Below are 14,013 nucleotides of genomic sequence, written 5' to 3' on the forward strand. Positions count from 1 at the left end.
ATAATAAAAAAAATGCCCATCCCACTTATTTAACTGGCAAAATGACAAATACCTCAAAAGGCAATAGAGACTGTATGCCCAAATTTAGGCAGAGGAGATTCTTCCTCCTTAAAAATACCACTTCATTTAAAATATGTGAGATAGCTCCTTTCTCTGTGATAAGAAATACTTGGTATTATTATTTTTTTCAATTTATATAGTGAGATATAATCCAAGAATCAACAAGGAACAAAACTTACCTACACCACAATATTGCATTAAAGTAAAATTATCTTATTCTAAGTCATTTGTGACATAAATATGATCCACATCAATCAAATCTATCTGAAGCCAATTTTAAATTACAAGGGACATAACAAGACTAGTTAGAATTTTACTGGTGAGAAATGAATAAAATTTATCATATGTTTGGGAAATGAAAGGAAGAACTAGAAAAGTTCAGGAAGAGCTGAAAGAAGTACTATACAAATTAAAAGGCCTGAACCATACTAACATTGTAAATAGTTCACAACTATAAATCTAACAGCTGTTAGAAAATTAACTGCAATATTAAGAGTACTTTCAAATAATGAGAAGTGTGATTATTTTCACACAGCAGGCAGTCTATTCTTATCTTTCAAGACAGTAAGGAAGGTTTGCATTTATAAAATTCTTGGTTACTTATGCATTTGTGTATATAAAAATATTTTTTACAGGAATGTAAGGAAGAGGATTGCACACCTGGCATGCTATCAGTATGTAAAGTGGTTTAGAAGACCTGGGCTTTACATTCAGAATTGATTATTTTAAAAGACTACTTGGTAGGCACATGTGATGATTGGCAGTGAGAATCATTTTCTTTTACTTGCTTGAGAAACAAAACCAAAACAATGTATGGATAAAATCTGAATGAGCTGGCTTTGATATTTCTTTGGTGGGATGAAGACCCCTAATGTCACTGCTTACATATATACCATTAACAGTACACTGTGCTGTCTTCCATTAAAAAAGAATGGAGCTAGATTAACAGCCGTTCATTTAAAGAATGTTTGTTTATTACTACGCCTACAAAATCTTAGATCTATTACTAGGAACAAATAAAGTCAATGGGTAATGTAGGGCACAAAATGCGACCTCTAAAAACATTTGTAAATTTATCCTGTTTTTCATAGAGAGAGCCATATTCTACTGAGTTAATGAATTCAGATACTGAGCATTTGACCTGCATTTTTTAAAGTAATTAGCAGCTCCAGTTACCTGAAAGATGAAGCTAAGGATGAGCAGGCAGATTTATATCAGTGCATTTCTAATTAAAAGTGATGTTATTTGCAGCCGGTCAGTAGAAGTCTTAAGCATCTGTGCTTGTAAGACATATATATGTGCAACAATGGATTCATGATTATTTAAAGGCTATTTGCAGTTGCTGAAACACTGAGTGAAGAGCATTGAACACAAAGGATAATTACTAGCTAGATGAGATCATTGCTCTTGCTTGAGTTTATTTTTTCAAGTAGCCTGGAAATCCATCATTTAATTAATTTCTAAATTCAGGTTTTGTGGAGAAAGGAAATGTCCTCCCATTACTGAGTATAAAACTGAAATGAAAGGAGCAAATAACTATGTTAGTTAACTGGACAAATGCTGAAAGGAGTACTAAAGAAAAGCTAAAGCAGTGGGAATTTTAAGTAGACAAACACTAGACAAAATTCCAAAGCTCCTAAAAGACACAGAAATACTATTATGAGGCTTTAATGCCATAAAGCAGTTTTCTGGGAGCATAATTACTGTAAGGAAGAGATTTTTTAGACTAATGACTGCATTTATTTCACCAGAATTTCACATTGCACACACGCTGTATGGATTACCATAATATATCTCAGGTATTAAAGCGTGTTAACATTGTGACCTATACATGAGAACTACTCAAAGACTCCAAAGAACTTTAAAAGCACCGATGTTACAGTTGTGATCTGCAAAGTATCTGAACTAATTCTTAGCCCTTGCACGGGACTTCTAAAGCAATCTGTAAGTGGCAATAAAGAGCAGCGAGTTCTACACATCAATATCAGTAAGTCAATCAACATGTATGACATACCTAAACAAGTCCATTGGTTTTTTTTCAAGACTCCACCAGTTAATAGAGATTAAAAGTTATGCCTGAAACTGATATAATTGGTTTGCTGAACTAAAACAAGAGCCAAAAGCAAATTTTAAGGCTTCACTGAGTATCAAAACAAATGGAATTTCTAAAAAATCAGGCAGCAGATACTGAAGTCTCTTCTTGGACTTCAAAAACTAGTCATTAATGGCTAATCATGACATTCTCCAGGCTATGAAGCCAGGTATGGTGAATTAACCAATGCAACAAGACAAGTATGTAAACACAAGATGTTTTCATACCATGTTAATTCAAATACGTTATCCTTAAAAAGCTCAAACATATATAACGTACGAGTACGTGAAATGTCTTCATTACAGCTTACATCATGTTTCGTATTGCATTCCACTTTTACAACCACATAAGTCAGATGCCAGCAGTACAATAATTTTAAAATACTTTAAAAATATTCATTTTTAATTATCTGGTTTCCATGTCTTTATTTAATTACAACAAAGCTTTTGTATTTACTCTCACTTTGAACATTCTGCTTATCTCTGTGATATTTTATCTATCTGGATTTAGTCTCATTTTTACCAGTTACACAACACTGAGGCAGTGCTGTCATGGTTAGCACTTCAATAGCAAGGATAAACAAAGAAGTCATGTTCACTCTTTTTATCGGAACAAAGAAATCTGAAATAAAATAAACTAAAATGTAATTTAAATTAACTTTCTTTCAACATAAACAATTCAAAGAACAGATCAATGATGCCTAAGATGTCTGATACTGAGACTTCTGTCATCAGCCCTTAGAAACCCGAAAGACAGAGATGCAGATCTCTTCACAAAAGCACCATATACAAGTGCAAAATTTACATATACCTTCTTTGTAGGGGATAAAAATATCTGCAAGTTTGTTTACCTTAACAATAAAAATCAGAGAAGGATGAAAATTTTCACATCCTACCTTTGCAGAGGGAAGACTTAGGTTCAGTTGGTGCCTGAATGCACTCAGGACCTAAAATAAGATATTAAAATTTTTTTTAGTCATTTGAGCTAAAAAAAAAAGAACACTCAACCTTACTTTAAATGCAGGAAAAAAATCTGTAGGCAAATGAAAAAAAAAAAAAAAAAAAGGATAAAAGGATGAAATTAGAAATCTAGGCAGAGAGTTTCCTTGGTTTATTTCTACAATGGAGAATAAAATTTCCACCACGTGGTCTCAAACATGTAGGTCTCCAAATGCCAACTGTTACAACTTGTAATTAAAGTTAATTTATAGCCTTTAATCAACTGAATCAAGATAGCTAGTGAGATGAGATAAATTGTTACTGTATTTATTTATGGCAGACAGCCAATGTAACTAAAATAATGATCTTGCCTTACCTGAGTAGTCTATTGTTAGATGCAAATACTTTGTCTATTCAAATTACCTGCCTACTTGGCAGAAGAAGAACATTAAAAATATTATTTTTACCAATTCAGATACGATGAGAAAGAATGAGGAAAGCCTTTCTATAAGCTTCCATTATTGTGGTGAATACATAGAATAAGACATGATGACAACCGTACAAATTGTGTGTAGTCAAGAAGCGATTCTGCTATTTACCTTTTCCTTCTACCAGTGACTCATATTACAGAAAGCTGAAGTGGCTGAGGTGTGATGTGTATGTTTGATCAATAAAATAACTATTTTCTAAATGAAATGACTAGCAGAAATCTTCCCCCAGATAGCTATTAATAATTTGCATTACCTCAGAAAAATTTGCAACCACAATGAAGTGGACCCACCAAGTCATAAAACCATAGCAGAGAATTCTATCAAGGAGGACAAGGAAGAAACAGGCGGGGCAATGACGGGGGAAAAATGCCATTGGGTGTATCTGGATGTACTCCAAGGACCAAAGCAACCCTACTGAGAAAAGATTAAAATAATCTGATCAATACCTTGCATGAATCCAAAGATGAAGTCTACTGGGAATTCACAAATTTAGTATTTATGTTAGATTAATGTTTTCCTGTTCCTATTAAAATAGAAAGCACATGTCCATTCACTTCCTGATAGTGTAAATAAGAAAGAATGGACAGAACCTTATTCTGAACAGGCACAAAGACTCTACTTCTTTCTCTGCCACATCACTGTGATTATTAATGCAGTATCCACAGATATAACTCCTTTGTGGAGCAGTGCGTATGTAACGATTCTTTATTACTTTTGTGTCATCAGAGAATTTCCAAAATCCACAAATTGCATCTCTGTTTGTGATATAGTTTCAAACGAAAAGGTTCTGGCCCAGCAGAAAAATCTTTTTATTTTTATTTTTTATTTTTATGTTTTACAATAATGCCATCCTGATCACCCCTTTAAAACATCATTATAATGACTTTCAGTGTTGTCACCATTGTTATGTTTTCCAGTAGTATGAACACAGATCACTTTTCTTTAGCTTATCTTTACTCGTTGAGTCAAGAGCAATCTATTTTCTGCAAAATGGCTGCTTTCATTGTATACAGGACACTGAACCTCTTGTGCGGGACCTTTTCACCATGTTGTGATTTTACATTTATTGAAAACAAGTCTGGTCTCTGCCATTTGTTTACCCTAGTATTTTCTCTTTATGCTTTGGTATGCATTTTTAATTAGATAGACTCCAGTTCCTTCACCACTAGCTAACACTTTTATTTGGGAAGCAGTCTTTACTAGCCCTGCAAATATCCGCTGTTCTTTGCAATGTCAAGTCCTTTTCTCACCTTGCTTTGACTTGGTTATCACTTATATCACAAGTAATTCATCCATCTGTTAACTGCTCCAATTCACATTACTTGGCTTTATTTTAAAGATCTTAACAATGGTCAATGGTCTCATCTGGCAGCTGCTTTCTTGTAAAAAATGTGCCTTTCCCAAGCGACATTCTTGCGAGGATCAAAATATTCACTGAATGGGGCTTATCTCGCAGTTTACAGGTCCCTCAGGCTCTCCATAGAACATATTGTATATACCCAGTGCTTTGGGCATGCCATGTGTAGTAATGTAGAGGACCTCACCTTCTTCAATCTTATTTCACTCTTCTCCAGCTTTCTGACATGTTTTCTTTTCATACTGTGGGATACTTTTTGGAAGGAAAAATAAAGGCATATATTGAGCATCTACATGATGCATGTTTAAGTTTGGATCAGGAGCATGCCTTTAAAGCCTTGATTGTCTCTGCTTGGGTGTTTTGATTTGCTGTGCTAATCTCTCTTAGGAACACTGAAACTGGATTCATTCACATGAAAAACTGCAGACCAGGAACATGCCTAAAACACTTCACTTGCAAATGCTCATTCAATTAATGGGTTGAAACTAGAGCTATCCAAAGGACAAAAAAAGGCTGACAAAAATATTGTGTTGCCTGTCTAGACCTACCAACTAATTCCTACTATTCTGTACTATGTCCTAATGCAGACAGAGCCGCAGAAATGACTGCAATAGTCAATTTCTTAGCTCTTGCTTCCTGACACTGACACAAAGCATTGTACCAGCTACATAGCATTTTGTAAAGAAGTGTTTCAGTTCAGCTACAAGAACATCTTAAGTGCTAAAGGAAGTGTAAAATTTATTTTTATTGTGTCACAAATAAGGGGGAAAACTCCCACTGAATAAAAAGAAAAAAAAAAATAGAAAAAAAGTTGAACATTGCTCCATCCCACAGTAATCCAGAAAAAAACCACAGTATGTCCACTTTACACACCACCTTTCTCTTAATTTGCAGTCGTCAATTTACAGTCTTCTACGTGGTTATTTAAATAATCTGTCTCTCACAGAGTAGCACCTTTGCAATTGCCAGGGACACAAACCCACTCCTCTGTTGTCTCATAAAAATTTTCCATAGACACCCCCAACACAAGTATTTCCAGCAAGACTGATTTTTTCTTGGCCTTATCTTCTCCAGATGGTTTGTAGATGGTTCTCACAACTCAGCCACTTTAAATAGACATAAAAAGACAAAAGTCCAGTTTCCTGTAGAATAGTATAGGAGATTTGTATTGTCTCCTGTATACAGAAACTTTCAATATAAACACTATCTTTTGGCCCTGATATTCCAGGGCAGTTCTATTGCATACAGAAGTGAATGTTTGCATTCTTAATATTCTTTACCTTCTAAACTGTGACAGATTCTATCCAAATACATCGCTACCATTCTCACTCAAAATTATGCTGGGTTTATACTTGTCATAATTTAATGGGCAAAACTATATTCTTGAAAACATGAAAATAGCGGGTTTTTTTGCAAGTTTTAATTAATCATATGCTTTATGATTAATGGAGCCTTTTTCAAACCTCTATCAGCATTTGGTAGCTGATTGTAGAATGTTCAGATGACTGAAAAAAGCATTCTCACTTTTATTTACTGTCTTTAACCTATATTCTTGTAAAATTTAATTCATTGTCTGTGACAAGACCTCTTATTAGTCTGCATGCATCAAAGAGTTGTTCAGGCATTTCACAAGCTGTTGTGGATGTCACAGAGGTCATAATAAGCACTCCTAACCATTTTGAGTGCTCGCCAAGTTTGACAGAAGAAATCATTTCCCCACATACAGATTTGCCAAATCTCTATGTACAGAGCTCCAGTCTAGGGTAAAATGCTGCAGTTTTAAAAACTCCAATTCCTCTATTGTTATCTATTCAATGTTTGACTACCAAACATGGTTTGTAGCTAAACAAAGAAAAACAAGTGTGCTTTTTCTAACTTATTTCCTCACAAGGTCAAAATCAGGTCTCTGCAGTATATTTGCATTCCCTGTGCTCCCATTTATGTTCTCAAATAGAGATGTACTTGTTCAAAACTCTAGTGTCTCATCCAGTTCTACAGTATACACTGTATTCTAATCCCAGACTTTATATTTGTATATATTTTTAACATAAATAATTGTAACAAAGTACTGGAGATTTCCCTTGTTCCAGCACAAAAACTGTGGCCAATCTCTCAGTGTATATTCTCATGTTCTATAGACAACACTTCAGTTTTGTCATTCAGCTCTGAAAAATTAAACCCATTAATTACAGAGCAGCAGGATTACTGCTGCTTTAACTAAATTACAGACCTGGGGGAAAATCACATTCCAGATACACTGGAAACTAGGAAATAATGGAGTGATCTCTTAGCAAGTCTGATCATTGTTGATCACTTTACTAGGACAGTAAAGACAGAAAGGTACGAGGACAACTGGAAGAATGTAAGGGGCCAACCAAAACAAGCTTTTACCACTTACGACATCCATCCAAGTAATAAAAATGAAAAGAACAAAATCATAACATTTTAATTCAGCACTTCCTTACAGCTAAATAATAAATACAAATATTCTGTAGATTAGCACTAGTTAGATAAAAACAATGCGGGATTTAGTATCATGCAAGAGAGTGCCCTTCAGATTAAATGACAATTTGGAAGTGTTTAACAACATATGGTCTCTTTTCTTTGACATATACGATTAAGAATATATCTTTTTTATATCAAAATATAAAATACCATCTGTTGTAAGTACCAAAGATGATACTGGCTCTATATATCCAATTAATTCACTATACTTTTTAATGTAAATATTTCTTCTATTTTCTCCTTTTTTCCTTCTTCTCTAAGTATATTATTTATAAAATTTCAATAAATGTATGTTTTATGAGAGTCAATACTACGATGTGAAATGTAATTAAGAATAACAATGAAAGTCTGTTCCACTTTGTATTTCAAAGAAGGCCCAAATCTTCAGATGGTTTGAACTGACATAACTCATTCAAATCAGTGGGTAAAGGTGAAGTACAGAATCTGACTACATTGACTACATTTCCTTGCTGTATATGTTAATCCAGGGGGATGCTTCCTCTTCTAAAGAATTTTGTAGATATTTTTTCTTCCAGAACTGCAGTGTTCCATAAAGACACATGTTTGCAGAGTAAAAAAATGAAATGTGATGTGTATCTCTTACTAAGGTGACAGAATTCCAGTCCACTGGGAGAGTAAAATTATGAAAATACAGTGCAAATTAGAAAAATATAGAATGCATTTCAATACTTACCTCATTAATGTAATCTAAAAAAAAAAAAAAAAAAAAGGTTTTTGACCTTGTAATAATTTTTACGACTTTAGAAGACACTTAAATACACAAAAATCTTGAAGTATTAAGGACAAGACTGTAGCAGCTTGAATTTTCCAGGTAAAATAATAAAGAATATAACTACCTCCTAGAAGTATGTCCCATATTTTCTTTTGTGTGAGACAAACATGCAAACACACACATATACTCTCCGTTTTGTTTTTTTTTTTTTATTGCTGTTTTCGTTGTTGTTGTCGTTTGTTTTCCTTTTTTTCCTGAATAATCTGGCTGGGATTGCAATGACAAAATGCACTAATAGGTTTTGTCTTAATTGCATGTAATAGAGATGGCAGGTTCATGGTATAAACTACATTTCTATTCTTTATCTTTTTAAGAATATTTTGGGAATTTTAACTCTAGCAATTCTCTCAGACCAGCAAAGATCTGAAAAGAGATGGAAGAGACTATTAAAAGCATACTGTTTTTCAGAAAGATCACCCTCTTAAAGAGCAGAATAGTAGATATGATGTTAATTGAATTTTTCTCTTTTCATTCATTTTACACAGCGCAGTATAAAAACATAAGATTTCCGAAGAGGCTAATGTGCCATGGAAGGGGTAACTGTATCTGGCTGAAGTGTAATTTATAACACAGTACCTTTCCACTTGCTTCCTTGTAACCATCTGTGCGGTGAAGTGCTGACCATCTTCTAATTTTACATTCTCAATCCTTAAAGGAGCTTCAGAACCAAATCGTAATGCTGTTCTTGGTCATTCATTGTGGAAACACAAGAAATTGCCTTTTAGGTTCTTCAGTTGTTCAATCAATAAATATTCATAATATTTTAGCAACTATATATAAACATGCAGTTTAAGAAAAGCATTGTTCTAGTCAGAGTGAGTTCCTGAGACACCAGGATTCAGAACAGTCACTTATTATCTGAAGAACTATTTGTGATTCCTCAGCCTTGTATTTTCCTCTTTTCATTTACCAATCTTTTTGTTGTTCATTTTTCTCCTGTGTACCATAAAGGTAATTGAAAACTCCAGTTTGTTTCCTTCACATCATTCATTAGTGTGCATGCTTCCATCTTATCTCAAATTTGTCTTCTTTGTATGGAAAAAGATTGTTACCATTCCACTCTTTTCCATTTCTGCACATGTGATTTTTCATGTCTATGTGCACTTCATTACTTTCCTCTGAATCCTCTCAATCCTCATGACATCACTTTTGAGATGGCTGCATGCGGTGTTCCTACTAATCATTCTCTTTTTGATTTGATGATGCATTTTTGGAACATAAAGCCATCCTATTTGCTGCTTATCTGCACATAGGTGCCAGTTGGACGCAGCCGGGCTCTGAGCTAGAGACAAGCTTAAGGTACAGTACTTCAGAGCAAAGCCTCCTGAGTGCTTCACCTCAGCACTCAGTGTCACTTTACGGACAGCGTCCTTCTGAATGTCACCGCTCCAAGAGCTCCAGGTAACTTTGTGACAGCTGCGGATTTGTAGGTGGACAGAATAACGGCCAAAACGAGCGGAGCTGGGGCACCCGAGGGTCCCCGGACTCCTCTCACGCTCTCAGGCCCTCAAGTCCCGCTGACGTCTCGCCTACGCGCCTCGCGCCACACGAAAGGCAGTTTAACGGCCGCAGCAGCTCTCGCGCACGAGCGCTCAGCGCGTTCCCGCCGACGGCGCGCGCCGTTGCCAAGCAAACTGCTTTGCCACGGCTTCCTGCTCCCCCCACCCCCAAACCCGACTCCGGCACCGGAAGTCCCGCCGCGCGCCCTCTGAACCGGGAAGCACACGCGGGGGCCTGGGCGGACCGGCTTTGAATGAGATCCGGCTGATTCACGGCGGCCCGGGCCGAGGCGGCGCGCTCGGTGTGGGCTCCGGACGGAGGTAAGGGGAGGCGGGGCGGCCCGCTCGTCTCAGAGAGGCGTCCGGGGCCTCGCCTGGCTGTGGGGTGGCCTCTCCGTGGCGGCGGGAGCGGGCCCGGGCGGCGGGCGGGACGGCGAGGGCCTTCTTCATGCGAGGCTGCGGCCGGGCGGAGTGCCGGGAGGAGAGGCGGCCGGGCCCCGGCGGGAGGAGCCCGAAGGAGCCGCGGCGGAGGGGCCGAGCCGGGCACCGGTCGGCACGGGCAACAGAGCTCCTCCGCCCCTTTCCTTTAGGCTGCCTCAGCGCGGAGCTTCTAGGAGCTGTCTGTCGGGGACCTCGTGGGCCGAAGCGTTGCTGAAGGTGGGGAGAAGGAATGTCCGCGGCGGGCTGGGGGGTGTGAGATTGCGTAGGAACTGAGACACCATCACGAGCGGCAGCGCTGTTCCTTGCATGCGGCAGAGCTCACTCTTGTTCGTAGAACTTAAGTTAGGAAGCTGGCTGCTTGTAAACAGCAGACAGAGCTGAGTGCGGGCTGAGGTCATTGCTTAAAGAGGTATTTGTTTGCGTTACAACCAGCAAGTCCTCCAGGACAGCAAGGACTGACGTAGACGTTTCTTTTTCTTGAGCTGTACAAAACGTATTTGAAAACTATAAATAGCCAGAAGGGTATGAGGCAATCTGAACAGCCCTATAGGTTTGCGTGAAGCTTAAAAGCTTAGTCCTCCGAGCATGCATCCAAGGTGTACCTCACATGCACGGGGTGCAGTTGGACAAAGTTTCTGCTTGGACAAAAAGAGCACTGGCTGAGAGTTTCTGTTGTGCAGGCAAGGAAAGGATTTAAGCAGGTTCTGTTTATACCCTGTCCTCTGGGATAAGCCGACACCTGGGATAATTGGCAAGGACAGGTAGTTTGGCTATTTTGAACAGCAGGAATCTGCATGATGACTGCTTGGTGGGGAGGAACTGTTCCAGAACACCTGTATGTCTGCTCTCCCTACTGCACAGTTTTGAGGAGATCATTGTCTATGTATAACTTTAAATGTTCATTTTAGGGTGATGCAATTCGTTAATGACTGTTCCCTTAACTGCTAACTCGTACTTCATGTAATTTAAACTTGTAAGTTGGTGTACTCAGCAGTACAGAGTGTTTGACTTCACTCTGGGTTACCTCTGTAACTGCAGCTCAGCAATGGTGTTGCAGGATTAGACATGTTTGCTGTACTTTTGGAAAAAGCAGAATCAGGGGACCCAACCTGCCTGCTTTAGTGTGGTTCTGGTCTGTTAATCTTTAAAGAACAAATAACTAAGAATTGTCTTAATAGATTTTTTTTTTCTTTTCATTTTTGTACAAAATATAAAAGAAGCTTTCTTTCTTCCCCCCCCCCCCCCAAACATGTGAAACATCTGTTTTTGTTCAGGTTTTGCTTTTGTTCCATGTTTGTTGACTTTACCTGCACTGGATTTTTGTTCTTTTCTGAGTGAAATGATGCTTCTTTCCAAGTTGCAGTTCCTTAACTTTTTCTGCCTTCATAGCTGCTTCTTGGAATTGTGTTACATTTGCAGCAAAAACCTTAAACCACTTTTTCAGTTACTGTTGATAAAGTAGTTAATCTGTCTGCTGTGTAGGGCTTTTCAGCGGGAGGTCTAACAGTATTTACACAAAACTGAGTCTTGTAGTCCTCCTAGGGCAGGTGGAGAAACAGTTACCAGAGGGGAAATGGAAGTTACACTGTGTAGCATGAAGCTACTCAATGTAGCAATTTCAGACTGGATTAAGTTCTTGTTACCTGAGCCTAGCCCAATGTTCTTGTTGCTGTTAGGGCGCTCTGGTGGTGTTTTACCAACTCCAGAGTTTCCAATCCAGTAGAATTCTCTTTCGTTGAGGGCTCGCACCATGGATTTTTAGTACCAGATAGAAAGTAATTTACTGTGGTATGGAAGTCATGCAAAGAGATTCAGCAATTTAAGACTATTTCAAGTTAATTTCAGAATATGTGCTGAAATATGCTAAGTCACGTTCAGTGTCTTTACTGATGATCTGGGTGAGGGGATTGAGTGCACCCTCAGTAAGTTTGCAGATGACAGCAAGTTTGGAGAAAGTGTTGATCTGCTTGAAGGTAAGAAAGCCTTACAGAGGGATGTGGGCAGTCTGGATAGTTGGGCTGAGACCAGTAGGATGAAGCTCAACAAGACCTAGTGCCAAGTCCTATACTTTGGTCACAACAACCTTAGGCAACACTACAGACTTGGGGCAGAGTGGCTGGAAGACCATGTAAAGGAAATAGACCTAGGGGTGTTGGTTGATGCTTGACTGAACATGAGCCAGCAGTGTGCCCAGTGGCCAAGAAGGCCAATAACGTCCTGGCTTGAATAAGAAATAGTGCATCCAGCAGGAGCAGGGAAGAGATTATTGCTCTGTACTCAGCTCTGGTTAGGCTTCATCATGAGTACTGTGTTCAGTTTTGGACCCCTCACTACAAGAAAGACACTGAGGCCCTGGGGCATGTCCAGAGAAGGGCAGCAAATATGATGAGGGGTCTGGTGCACAAGTCTTACAAGGAGCAGCTGAGGGAGCTGGGATTGTTCAGTCTAGAAAAGAGGAGGCTCAGTGGAGACCTTTTTGCTCTCTGCAACTCCTTGAAAGGAGGTTGTGGCAAGGTGGGGGTTGGCCTCTTCTCCTAGGTAACAGCGATAGGACTAGGGCTAAAGGCATCAAGTTGCACCAGGTGAGGTTCAGACTGGATATTAGGAAAAATTTATTCTCCAGGAGAGTAATTAGGCACTGGAACGGGCTGCCCAGGGGGGCAGTGGAGCCACTGTCCCTAAAGATGTTCAAGAAACTTGTAGATGTGGTACTAAGGAACATGTTTTAGTGGGCAGTATTGGTGGTAGGTGGACAGTTGGACAAGATGTTGTTAGAGATTTTTTCCAGCCATAATGATTCTATGATTATTGAAATACTTTCTGTCCTTCGAAAAGAAGGGAATGAGAGATGCTGTGAATTTTCTGTTTACTTTTCTCTGTTTTAATTTTTATATGTTCATTTTATGAGTATAAAATATGAAATAAATGTAGGTAGGTGTGTAATCAATGCTAGCTTTTTGCATTTGACAGCAGAGATGGGAAAACTTTCAGCTGTGTGTTACTGTGCTGTATGCATTCACCAGGGGAGAAGTGAGAGGACAGATCAGGCAGCTGGTATCAGGACAGAAGCATAAGCTGCATTCTGGTGCTTCTAAGCTTTCTCTCAGATATTATTGGATTGTGTTTGAAGTGGAAGATCTAGTTAAAATATGCTTTTGAAATGTGAATTGGTATCTGTACTTTTTGATGTCTGATTTGTCTGTATTTTACAGTAGTGTTCTGTGACAGGAGCTGCCCATAAAGTAGCATTAACACTGCTCATGAATGATAGACATTTTGCACTATGAATTCCTGTTTCTTTTTGAAAAGAGGAGAATATCATTAGTATTTCCTACCTGTACGCTTTCTCAATTTGTCATGCGGAGGAGTTTTTGTCTGAATACTGACCTAAAGTTATCTTAGAATGGCTTGGAGTGGAAGTGTGTGTGTGTGTTTGTGGAGGGATGTCAAATACAATAATGTAGGTTTTTGTGCATCTTTGGTAGCTGTGTGTATGGGAACTGCTGAGTCATGGCCTGAACCTCTGATTGATCACCTGAGGCGAGCCATGAGCCAGCCAGAGAAGCACAGCTGAAGGCAATTCACCTGTGCTGCCGGAAGGGGTGGAGCCAGGCTCCACCCCTGCTAGACCTATTTAATTGCTGGCTACCAGTGGGGAAGGATCTCTTCTGGAGATTGCCTCTACTGGTGTTTTGTGGTGAGCCCAGCATAAGGGTAAGCCTTTCATTTATTCTCTTTTGTTATCATAGTCTACTTTGCCTAACTCTCTTGTTTATTTTGTGATTATAACATCTTAATATCCATTGATTATACACTGTGTCTGATGGCTGAAGGCTG

General features: G+C 38.7%; 1 protein-coding gene across 2 annotated transcripts in view; it reads left to right on the forward strand.

The window, feature by feature from the left end:
* The first annotated feature begins 9,833 nt into the window (after positions 1-9,833).
* Positions 9,834-14,013, forward strand: part of PSMD14 (proteasome 26S subunit, non-ATPase 14) — a 45,396-nt gene continuing 41,216 nt past the window's right edge. Inside the window, exons 1-2 of one of the 2 annotated variants that reach the window (XM_048952823.1) lie at positions 9,908-10,056; positions 10,326-10,392. The gene's annotated coding sequence lies outside the window, so the exon portion shown is untranslated. Of the gene's footprint in view, positions 10,057-10,325; positions 10,393-14,013 lie in introns of both variants that reach the window. The other variant, XM_048952824.1, reaches the window with a different exon arrangement.

Source organism: Lagopus muta, chromosome 8 (genome assembly GCF_023343835.1).
Source record: "Lagopus muta isolate bLagMut1 chromosome 8, bLagMut1 primary, whole genome shotgun sequence".
In the NCBI taxonomy this organism is placed as follows: Eukaryota; Metazoa; Chordata; class Aves; order Galliformes; family Phasianidae; genus Lagopus; species Lagopus muta.